The sequence below is a fragment of the Ambystoma mexicanum genome, chromosome 5q (assembly GCF_040938575.1).
Source record: "Ambystoma mexicanum isolate Mex_15411 chromosome 5q, UKY_AmexF1_1, whole genome shotgun sequence".
Taxonomy (NCBI): Eukaryota; Metazoa; Chordata; class Amphibia; order Caudata; family Ambystomatidae; genus Ambystoma; species Ambystoma mexicanum.
The window spans coordinates 1,010,430,115-1,010,440,988 of NC_090933.1; positions in this window are offsets into that span (position 1 = coordinate 1,010,430,115).

A 10,874-nucleotide genomic window follows, 5' to 3' on the forward strand; every position below is an offset into this window, starting at 1 on the left:
TCCCTAATCACCCATGATCCTATGCAATTTTGAACCCTGTTCCCTCTACCCGGTGTTCCTGCTTCCCGTACCTATCCAAGCAATGTTCCCTGACCCTCTTTCCCCGCTGGGGTTGCGGATGCCTGTGTAAGCCCCGAACTTGCAGGTGCCAAAACCCTAGAGGGGGTGGTTGGTTCGTACCACTCCTGAGCCTGGACTACAGAAGGCCATGACAATGATGTCCAAGTTTGTTTGGATTGTGTATGTGTTCATGCAGGTAGTCCATTTTTAGTGCATTCCCTAGTTTCATGTGTCATTCCTACTCCCCTCTCCTGCCACTCATTCCAGTCATCCAGTGTGTCAACACCTGTCCCGACTGCATATCCCTGAACCTCCTTCCCCACCAGGGTCTCAGGGGCCTGTGTGAGTTTGACCTTGCAGGCACCCGGGACATGGTGGGGGTGGTTGTTTCATGACACTCCCGCGCCTGTACAGGGGACCTGTGACAGTACACATCCGTTCATGGTGCATCATCCTATGTCATGTACCACACATGTTTCACATCCTGTTGTGACATTGTTTTGCTGTGCTACCTTGGTTTTTGCATCATTGTGGTAGTACTTGGCCTTTGTGAGGTACTGCTACGTCAAGTCATCTACTGGAGGGTGTTCTGGTTCGTTTTTCTGGCTTGGATTTTGTGATTTTGGACATTGATTATGAGGGTGCAGGCACCTTTTTACACACAAGGTGGGAGATGGTGACGAAGGGTAAAGGTGATCCTGTGGCCAGGTGGAATTGAGGTTTGAAGGCTCCATGACCCAGGTGCAGTTGTTCAGTGGGTCATGGTCATTTGTGAGGGAGGGGGGGGTTGTTGTTGATAGTTGCCTTGCCCTGCAGTGTGATGGGAACTCTGACATTGTAATGGTGGTATCCTATGTACATGTTGTGTTCTGCTGATCAATGCATGTTCATGTGTTGTGTTTACCTTTCAGGTGCGAGGGGATAGTTGTGGTTTGACATGCTGGGGTGTACACATGGTGAATGTTCACATGTGATGTGTAGAGAACACTAATGGTCACTTGAGTGCACATGCATATGTGGAGTGCATGTCCTTGCAGAACCACACACTTGCACTCTGATGCACTACATGTACTCCCACCCTTGCATATCCACGTGTACACTGTTTGCCTTCTGGTGCCCACTGTGTCCCTGCAGCACATGTTCTGTGACCAATTATGGATCCTGTACATGACTAATTTGCTGTTTGATGTGGTCTGTCACTTAGATGTGATGCTCAGGGTGTGCATCACACACAATGGCTGTTCACTGTGCTGTGCGCTGAGCAGTGTGTTGCAGGAGTAGGACACTGCACACATGAGCTGCAGTGTTGATTTTGCAATGCACAATGTGCATGTAGACAGGCATTCATTGTTATGTTACGTCTACGACTCTTGTAATGCATTTGGAAATGACTTATTTTGGGTGGGAGATTTTGTTGGTCTGTCATTTCATCTGATTACGGGTCAGGCATCATTGTCTGATGCCACTGTACATTTAGGACATGGCAATGTGTACCTTATCGTTACTGTGTTAGTGTATGGGTATTGCTTGCCATGTCATGTTGTGGTTTGGGAGGGTTTGAGTGACATGACAGTGATGGCCATGGCCTGTTTTGCAGGTGTGTGTGATGCACACCTTGCATGTCAGGGTCATCCACTTCTCAGAGCAACTAGCTTTGGGTAGATCTCTCTCCGCGGCAGGGCCCTCCCTCTGGAACAGCCTTCCTGCCTCTCTTGAACTTGAGGGGAACCATCTCCAGTTCTGGAAGCACCTCAAGACCTTCCTCTTTGCTTCTGCTTTCTCTCTTCCTCTCCCTTGCAGAATTCTTCACTGGAACTGTACTGGAGCTGCAACTGGGCCACTCTCACCGACCTCGGTCCCTGGCCCAGCCACTCTCCACTTGCACTGCCTCCCTGGCAACCCCTGCACTGCGGTACTGTCTCTCTATCCCTACAGCCCACCCTTCCCAGCACTTGTCTGCACTTACCTTTGCAGTTGCCACCAGCCGACCTATGTATTTTTTTTTGGGCTACTTCCCCTGTACTGCACTCCCCCCCACCTTCCCCTTGCACTTTTCCCTTCCCCCTACCCCTGCACTTGCACAATCTCAATGACACCTGGCCTAGTAGTACCGTTGTCTGTCTTCCCTTGTTCCCCCCTCCCTGCCTCATCGCACCTTGAAATACTTGTGTACAGGCCATATCATGTCATATGTCATATGTGTGCCTTTTGGTCACACAGGATAGCTTGTGTTTAAGTAGCTAGGGATGCAGACAATGTGGCACTTCCATGGCAACTATCTCAGGGTAGTAGGGTTGTGACAGTTGACTGTCTCTTTGTCATCATCGATTGTCACCTGGTATGTGCCAGGCCTGTGTGCACTCCGCAGGGGTGGGAGTTTAGGTGAAAAATGTGGCCACAAGCTGGGTCCGGGCTTCCTCGCCACGTGCCCTGTCCCCTCCCATGGGCAGCGCCTGTGCCTGTGGTTGGGGATGTGGGGGCACCACCATGTCCACTGGGACGCCCTGCCATGGTGCAACATTGTGCAGGACACATGCTGCCACAATGATCCTGCACACTACTGGTGGTGCATAGAGTAGTTGCCCACCAGAGCGGTCAATGGAGCGGAAACGTGACTTGAGCACTCCGAATGTGCACTCCACTATGCCCCTGGTTGCAATATGGGCGGCGTTGTATCTTACCTGGGGTGGTGTGGTGGGGTTCCGGATTGGCGTCATCATGTGGTTGCTCAGAGGGTAGGCACTGTCCCCTGGGGAGGTGATAATAGTTGAGATTATTAGGGTTTGGATATTTGTCTGTGTGTGACTTGCATGCATGTGCAAGGGCATTTGTACTGACCTAGGAGCCATGTGTCGCCATGCTGCCCAGCTTCCAGGGCCCGGCTCAGGGCGGACATTCTGTATATGAAACTGTCATGGGTGGAGCCAGGGTAGTTTGCATAGACAGAGGTGATGATTCCCTTTGCATCGCATACCACCTGTACATTGATGGAATGCCAGTGCTTGCGGTTTCGGTAGATGTGCTCAGTGGCCCTAGGTGGACGTAGGGCCACATGGGTGCAATCTATGGCACCGAGCACTTTGGGGAAGTGTGCCACCCTGAAAAAATCCAGGACAACGGCCTGCCTTTCTGCGGGTGTTCTGGGCATGTATATGTGCCTGCGGACTGAGGGGCGCGCTGTCATGATTGCCAGTACCTGGTGTAGGCAGCGTGACTGCGTGGCCTGTGAGACCCCCCCACTATGGCAGTGGTTCGCTGAAATGACCCAGTGGCCAAAAAATGCAGGACATTGAGCAGCTTCTCCAAGGGGCTCAATGCTTGGGAGCAAAGGGTGGGGGGTGTAAGGTCATCTTCCCACTCCCTGACCAGGTCTAGGATGATATGGGGTGGAAACCTATACCTGCCATAGACCTGGTCGTCAGGCATCCCAAAAAGGCTTGTCCGTGGTGCGAAAATGTGTGCCCTGGCTATTCTCCTCCTCCTGCGGTGTCCCACGATCAGTGCTGCGACAAATGGGGCATTCATCGTAGCTGTATATACGTGTTTGTTGTTTGCGCGCACTTTTATGCTGTGCGCGGGGACGCTTCCGCCTGCCTTCGTGTGGCGGACGCATTGACGCGTGTGTGCGTCTTTTGCCGTGCGCGGGTTTCCCGTATTCAGATCCATGAATACGGGTTGTTTGCGTGCGTGTGGGCCCCGTGTAGTTCCCTGCAGTACTTCCCCAGTTACGCCTTCTTTTTCACGCGTTGTTACCCATTCCGCGTGTTACGCCCACTGTTCCGCCCACTTTGGTTGTGTGCGCCACGCTATGTGCGCTTTTGCTGTGCGCGTAGCGCACGCCGTGTATGCCTGCGTGCGCCATGGCTGGATTGGGCGCACGGACAGCGGGAAACACACGCAGCGTCTTCCTTGAATTGCATGAGTGCGCTTGCGCTGCGTTTCTCACGCTTGCGCTCCCTTGCGCCTGCTTGCGCATGGATTTTCGGCGCACGTTTGTTCCATGAATCGGCCCCATGATGTTGAAAGAGTTTGACACACATTACAACGGGTACGCAACATGCACTTGAACATATTAGTATCCAAATGACTTTTTTCTATCTTCTAGATAGTACACACGAGTGGAATGTCAGATGCCGCCTTTTCTGCAACATCAGCTCAAAATGGGAGTACCTGTCTAGTATTTCCAATATTTATCGTTACTACTAATTGTAATTTAGAATTTATCTAGGGTTTTAGTGTTTTTAGTATCTATCCATATTTCCAATAGAAATGTACAACTATCCAAAGGCACATGTGATCCACAACTAGCTCGATAATAAGTCTCCTCACATTGATATACAGTTTTACATATGGACATTTCCTGCACAAAGATGGCCGACCGCAATAAGGTTAAACAGCCATCTTGTTTGAGCACATTGTCATGACAACGCTTGAATCTTTACTGAACCGCTGACAGACAATCGCGTTCGTCCATACAGCGAGTCATCTAGTAACACGGCTCACAGTTTACAGGTAAGCATCCACCAACCCTGGTCCCTATACGATGTATGAACAGCTAAACAAGTTATTAATATATCACGCGCATTGATTACAGATTGAACACCGCACGTTTCGCTATGCGGTAAACAGCCGCTGTTAGAAAGATATTTAGGTCAGTTCCATCTGGAGCACTTTTTACCGTAATTCCTCACACAAATGGGACACTCACCAGTGGGATGCACAGTATACTAAATCACTGTTGTAACAATAGTTAACAGGACACGTTGTTGCAAGTTAGACACAACACATAACAACATTATAGGAGCACAAGACACCACAATGTAACGTTGCTGCACAATTGTCAGAAGTTAAACAGATATTGGTCAAAAGGAATACATGGACACAATATTGAATAGTGGCATGTGAGCACTAAGCATGGTCGTTTAATGCAACCACACAAAGGGAATGTATAGGACATGTATTGTAATGTCATGAGCGTAATCATCTGAATTCATGTTATCATGTTTTTTCTCTTGTCTCTCTCCTTATATATACCTCTCATTCGTTTGTTTGTGTAATGTTGTGGGTACCCTGTAATTGTCATGACCCTTGCCCCTGGCACTCACTGGCAATTCAGCCTTCCACTTAGGGCCAGGTCAAAGGCCTTAAAACCTCATCCAAAACTCTCGAAGTCAGTCCTGGCGCCTTTGGCGCCAGGCTCATAACCCTCATGAAGACCAACATTAGAATGGGACGATTTATTTGGGACTATTTAACTTGGGAGTGTTCAGCCAACATGGAGGCACACACATAGCTCAGTCATAAGGAACTGATCTATGCGGTCTAGTCTTTTGGGTGTGGCAGGTCTGGGACTACTTTACCTGGACTACTTTGGGTGTGGCAGGCCTGGGACTATTTTACCTGGACTACTTTACCTGAGACTATTTAAACCACACCCAAACAGCTGAACATGCTTTGCGTTATTCTGCTGTCGGCAGCGTAACGCTCATTGTGTCCAGTTCTTTGATGCCAGCTTACCTGAACCCAAGGACCTGCAGGGAGAGAAAGAACTCTATGAAACTTACCTGGAACAGTATCCTGTCTTCAATCCATCGCTGACTTCAGTTCCACTCACCTGAAGGTACGAACTCCATCATCCGGCACTGCATGCATCCTGGAATACCATAAACTGGAAAGAGGAGAAAGAAAGACAGCATTAGTAAGCGTTTACTCACGTGTCCTCCCGAATGAAGAAAGCCACACAATTCTTACCTGGGTAGTCATCTCCTGGTCTGTATCATTGCTGGAACATCACGGCGCTCTGCGAGGAAAATCGCAACATGCAAGGAGAGAAAAGACACAGGTTAGCAATATAAAAGGCGAAACAGCGCCGCGCATCGCGCATTACTCACCGGACAGCATCGTGCACATCGCGCTTTCGCCTACCGGCCCATGCTCCTCTTCAAACTGCATGACAACACCAAAATACCTTTCCATACCTAAAAGGAAAGAAGCAAGACATTATTATTCGAACTAAGAGGAACATAAGAACTGCATATAAAGACTGTAAAGCAGCAAACTTACGGAGTCGCAGCAGGCCTGGATTTCCACAGGGGGGCTTGCACCAGTGAAGGAACTCGGCCGGTGCTCGCCCCCACATCTATACGCCCCTGCCATGAGGAGCAGGACGGAGAATCCATCTTTTATAATATTTAGGTGAGGAGAAGGCCCAAGGGGGAGGATGGAGTTGAGGCCAAGGGAGGTAGGAAAACAAAGACAATCTGGTATTGAATCGAGCTCCCCTATATTGCAGACCCATCTTTAACCAGAGGCATTATCAAGGGACCGGGAGAGGGTTCGAGACTGCAAATCATCCAACCAGGGCTGGGTGGCGTCCCCGTGGATACCAGGTGAGCATAACAGTAATGATGCTTGTATGAAACCTAATTCATGCACTCGTTGCTAATGTTGTACAGTGGAAATATGATTAGTTAAGGCCCTGATGAAGGATGGAATATCCAAAATGCATTGGCCAGAATATATGTTTGCTTTGAAACATGTTTTCTTTGAAATACTTTTGACGAAACTTACATTATAGTGAGATAAATATAATTGATTCTAAAACTAACAACAACAAGTGATTACTGAACCATATAAGAAGAAATTGAATGAACTCAAACAATTGAATTACCCCTCAGTGGGCAATACGGGTGTGCGGCCCACACCGAAGGCTAATAGCCTAGGTCTCTTTTTCTCTTCAGATAGAGAATTCCCCAGATTCTTACCACTGTCACCAGAATGCGGAAAACACCCAGGGATTTAGGCCAAAAGGAAGTACATCAGGAGTCTGAGGTAGCTGAGGTTCCCAACACCAGGACTTCTGTCGTATCCCTGTTAAGTTTAAGCCAACTTGTGCTCATCCAATCCCCCATGGCTGATAGCGGATAAGAGCTACCAGAGATCAGACATAGATGTTAAATAACATCAGGGACAAGGCGGAACCCTGGGGGACCCCACAGAAAAGAGAATGAGCGGGAGAAAGAAAGGGAGTTAAAGACACAGGCTGACTACAACCGGTCAGGAAAGAGGTGAACCAGGCTAGTACGGGACCAGAGATTCTGAGAGAGGCCAGGCGAGAGAGGATGAGGGGGTGGTCAACGGTATCAAAAGTCACTGACAGATCAAGCAGGAGCAGGGCCCCCATAACCCCTCCATTAACAAGCCTGGCAAGATCATCCATTACTGATACTAGTACACTCTCAGTACCTCTTCCGCAGCGAATACAAGATTGAAAAGGGAAAAGCACAGCAGAGGACTTCAGGAAGGAGGAGAGAAGAGGAGAAATCAGAGCTTCAAGAAGATTAATAAAAAAAGAGAAGTAGGGAGATTGGGTGAAAGTTAGAAAGAATAGAAGCATCCAAAGATGGCTTCTTTAATAGGGGGACCACAGCAGCCTGTTTCAGCTCCGCAGGAATAGAACCCAGGCTGCAAGAAAGATTCACAGCCTGGGTCACAAAAGGAATAATCCTAGGCAAGAGATCCTGTAGAATAGAAAAGGGAACTGGGTCGGACAGAGCTGCCGATTTAAGGCAAAAAATGGCAGTCAAGACAGCCTCATCCATAAACACTGGAAAGGTAGTCCAGCCGATGGTTACAGGTAGGCTAATGTCGATGACCTTCACCCCCATACCCAAGTGTGCAGATTTAATGTTGTCAAGAATACTAGCGATTTTCGAATGAACAAAAAGGTCAGCTAATGCATCACAGTGAGACTGGGATCGCAGAGCAGTGGGGAGAAAGCATGCAGTGGAAGAATATGAATTGACAACCGAGAAAAGCTCCTTCGACTGATTAATGGCAGCTTCAATCCTGTTCGTGAAAAAATGCTGCTTGGTAGTTTTAATCAACAGATGGTACATCCTAGATAGAGAAGCAAACATAACTTTGTCAGAGGAACTGTAAGAAGAGTGGCATTTACACTCAGCTTGGTGAACACTGAGCTTAGCTGCTTTAAGTTCAGTGGAGAACCATGGCTGGGAACGACGACAACTAACACTAGCACGCTCAAGAGGAGCAAGTTGATCGGCAGCTTTCAAAAGTGATGCTACAAGATAGAAAAATTAATAGGGCTATTATTAGGACAATTTGCTTGGATAGCAGATGCAAAGTTGAGCATGTCTACATTATGTCAGTTTCTCCTGAGAATGGTACGTTTAACAGGAGGCAACAGACGAGTTGAAAGAGGCACCGTGAAAGAGACCAAAAAGTGGTCTGTCCAGATGAGCGGCATGGCCGGGAGAACCACCACTCCTGGGATGGCTGTGAAAATGAGATCCAAAATTCCACCCAGCTCATGAGTAGTTTCGGCCAGGTATTGTTTAAAACCCAAATCTCGGAAGCTATCAAGAAACTGGCCAAGATTTGGGACTAAGGACAGATTAACTCTGATATTAAAATCACCTAGGACAACTAGGTGGGTGTATTTCAGCTGCAATTAGGTGACTAGTTCCAAAAAGGTATGTTGAAACAGTGAGCAGGATCCCGAAGGACGATAAAAAAGAAGGAAGTAAACCGACTCTGATGCAGATAAAGTCAAGTTTACCAGTTCCGACTCCATGGCCAGGCTATGAGCAAGAGGTACCAGGCTAACTTTCAATTTAAAAATAATCACAACCCCACCACCGGGGTGGGACGCAACTATCAATGTGCACGGTGTTAAAGCCATCAGGTAGGAACTGTGGAAACATGGTGGCCAAAGAATCAGTCAGCCATGTTTCAGTTATACAGAGCAAGTCAAGACCGCCAGTGGAAAGTAAATCATGTATGTGGCTAGAATGCTCCACCAACAAGCAAGAGTTTACTAACTTAAACCTTAGGACTGGTGTAGAGTCTACCAGGGCCAATTTAGTGATAGGGGGAGTAAAAACAAAACCAACTGGAAACATTGTATTTACAGGTGCCAGTTCCAGTAGTCCATGTGGCGTAACATAGCCCAAATGGGGTGCCAGGACAAAATGCCCCCGGGCCCGTCTGAGTCCCCGACGGGCTAAACTTTGGTGCAACTTCACTGCGCTGATGGGGAGCCTGCTGCGCTGTCTGCGCTAGTTGTAATTAGGACAGCACATGAATTACCGTAGGCCAATCCCGACCATCCACTTGTTAGTGCTTGGGTGAGAACTGATCCCTTACTGCCCAGGAGGCTATGGCAGCCCATGTGGACACAGTGATATCAGGGGGCCATCAGGAATCGAATAACAATTGAACTGATATACTGAATCAAGTTTGTAAGATATGACCATTCTCCATAAGAACCATGTAATACTGAGGCATTTACATAAGAACATATTGATAACATCACACATCTCCCGGGATCCTCATTCCTCTGTGTCTATTGGGCGGTTTGAGCGGTGTTTGACAGGCATAGAAAGGACTTTGCTCCTGTTAGAAGCTGTTGTAATGATGATGATATAATATGCTTCTTTGGCTTTGGATACCAAGGTCTGATAATTGGATGGAAGTCCCTCTGGATTGTAGGCCTGCCATCTGCATTTCTCATTTATCAAGCCTGAAAGGTTTGCTAAATGTTTGGATTTATCACCATCTACAAACCTGATGCTATTTCCATTTCAGAACCTGTCCAACAACAATCTCATCCCACATCTGTGCTGCTCTCATCCCACCCAGATACAGCATCCAACATGATGAAAAGAAGAAACATGGACTGGCCTTCTGTGGTACATAACCAATCACCTTTAGATTAAATGGAAACTCCTCATTCCCTCTGTCAAACAAGGACTCAGACACTGTCCTCCTCACATGTCTGTTGTTTTCCCTGATGAGGTTACAGATGTATTGTTGTTAATAAGCATTATAGAACATGTATGTCATGCTGGGGACTGTCAAACAGTGATGAGCTGTATTTAGGTTATGTTATCCAGATTATAGTGGCAGTGTGCATGAGTGTGGGTGCCTGGGCATAGTTTGGGGATGAGCTTTGGTTTGTGAGAGACACATGGTTATGTCTTATTAGTAGATAAGTGCAGTGGGTCTGGCATTTGGTCTTGCCAGTTTCATGTATGCACACATGGGTGGTGTCCTGGTATTAAAACATTCATACATACTTTGCAGAGGATGACCTAGGTAAGATTACTTAAATGAAGCCTGTGGTCACTAGTGGAATGTGAATAGAAGGCATAAAGAGTTCGGTTATGTGGCCTGTTCTCGTTGCATTTCCTGGTAGAGGCTGGATCATTTTATTACACTGCTGTTGCTAAAGTTAAGCATGCAGATGTCAGTGTGGTTGGCATTTGAGTGCAGGAAAGGGCAGTGAGAGCTAGTAACATGACTTGTTCTCATGGAATCTGCTACTGGAGTCTGGATCGAATGTCCCTTAAGTGAAGCTCCAGTGGGGATTGAACAGGTGGGTGTGGGCCACAGTGAAATGCAGACAGAACGTTGAAAGAGTGTTGGTCAAGTAACCAGTCCTCACCGGATCTTCTGTTGCATGCTGGATCGGCTTTCGCGACTGGTGTCCCTTAAGTGAAATACAAGGTGAGCATGGTCATCAATGGATGGTGGATAGGTGGCTGTAAGAGAAAGGTCACCTAACCAGCTCTCACTGCATCTGCTGCTGGAGGCTATATTGGTTTACTCTGCTAGTGTCAATTAAGTGAAACCCAAATGTAGATTGTTCAGCAGTGGATGGCATGCAGAAGGCAGGAAAGGCAAGGTGACATGCCTTAACCATTATGCAGGGAACATGGGTTACATTCCTTTCCTGGCCAAAACACAGCCAAACAGGAATTGCCCTTTTCAATGTTTGCAGTATGCTTCAG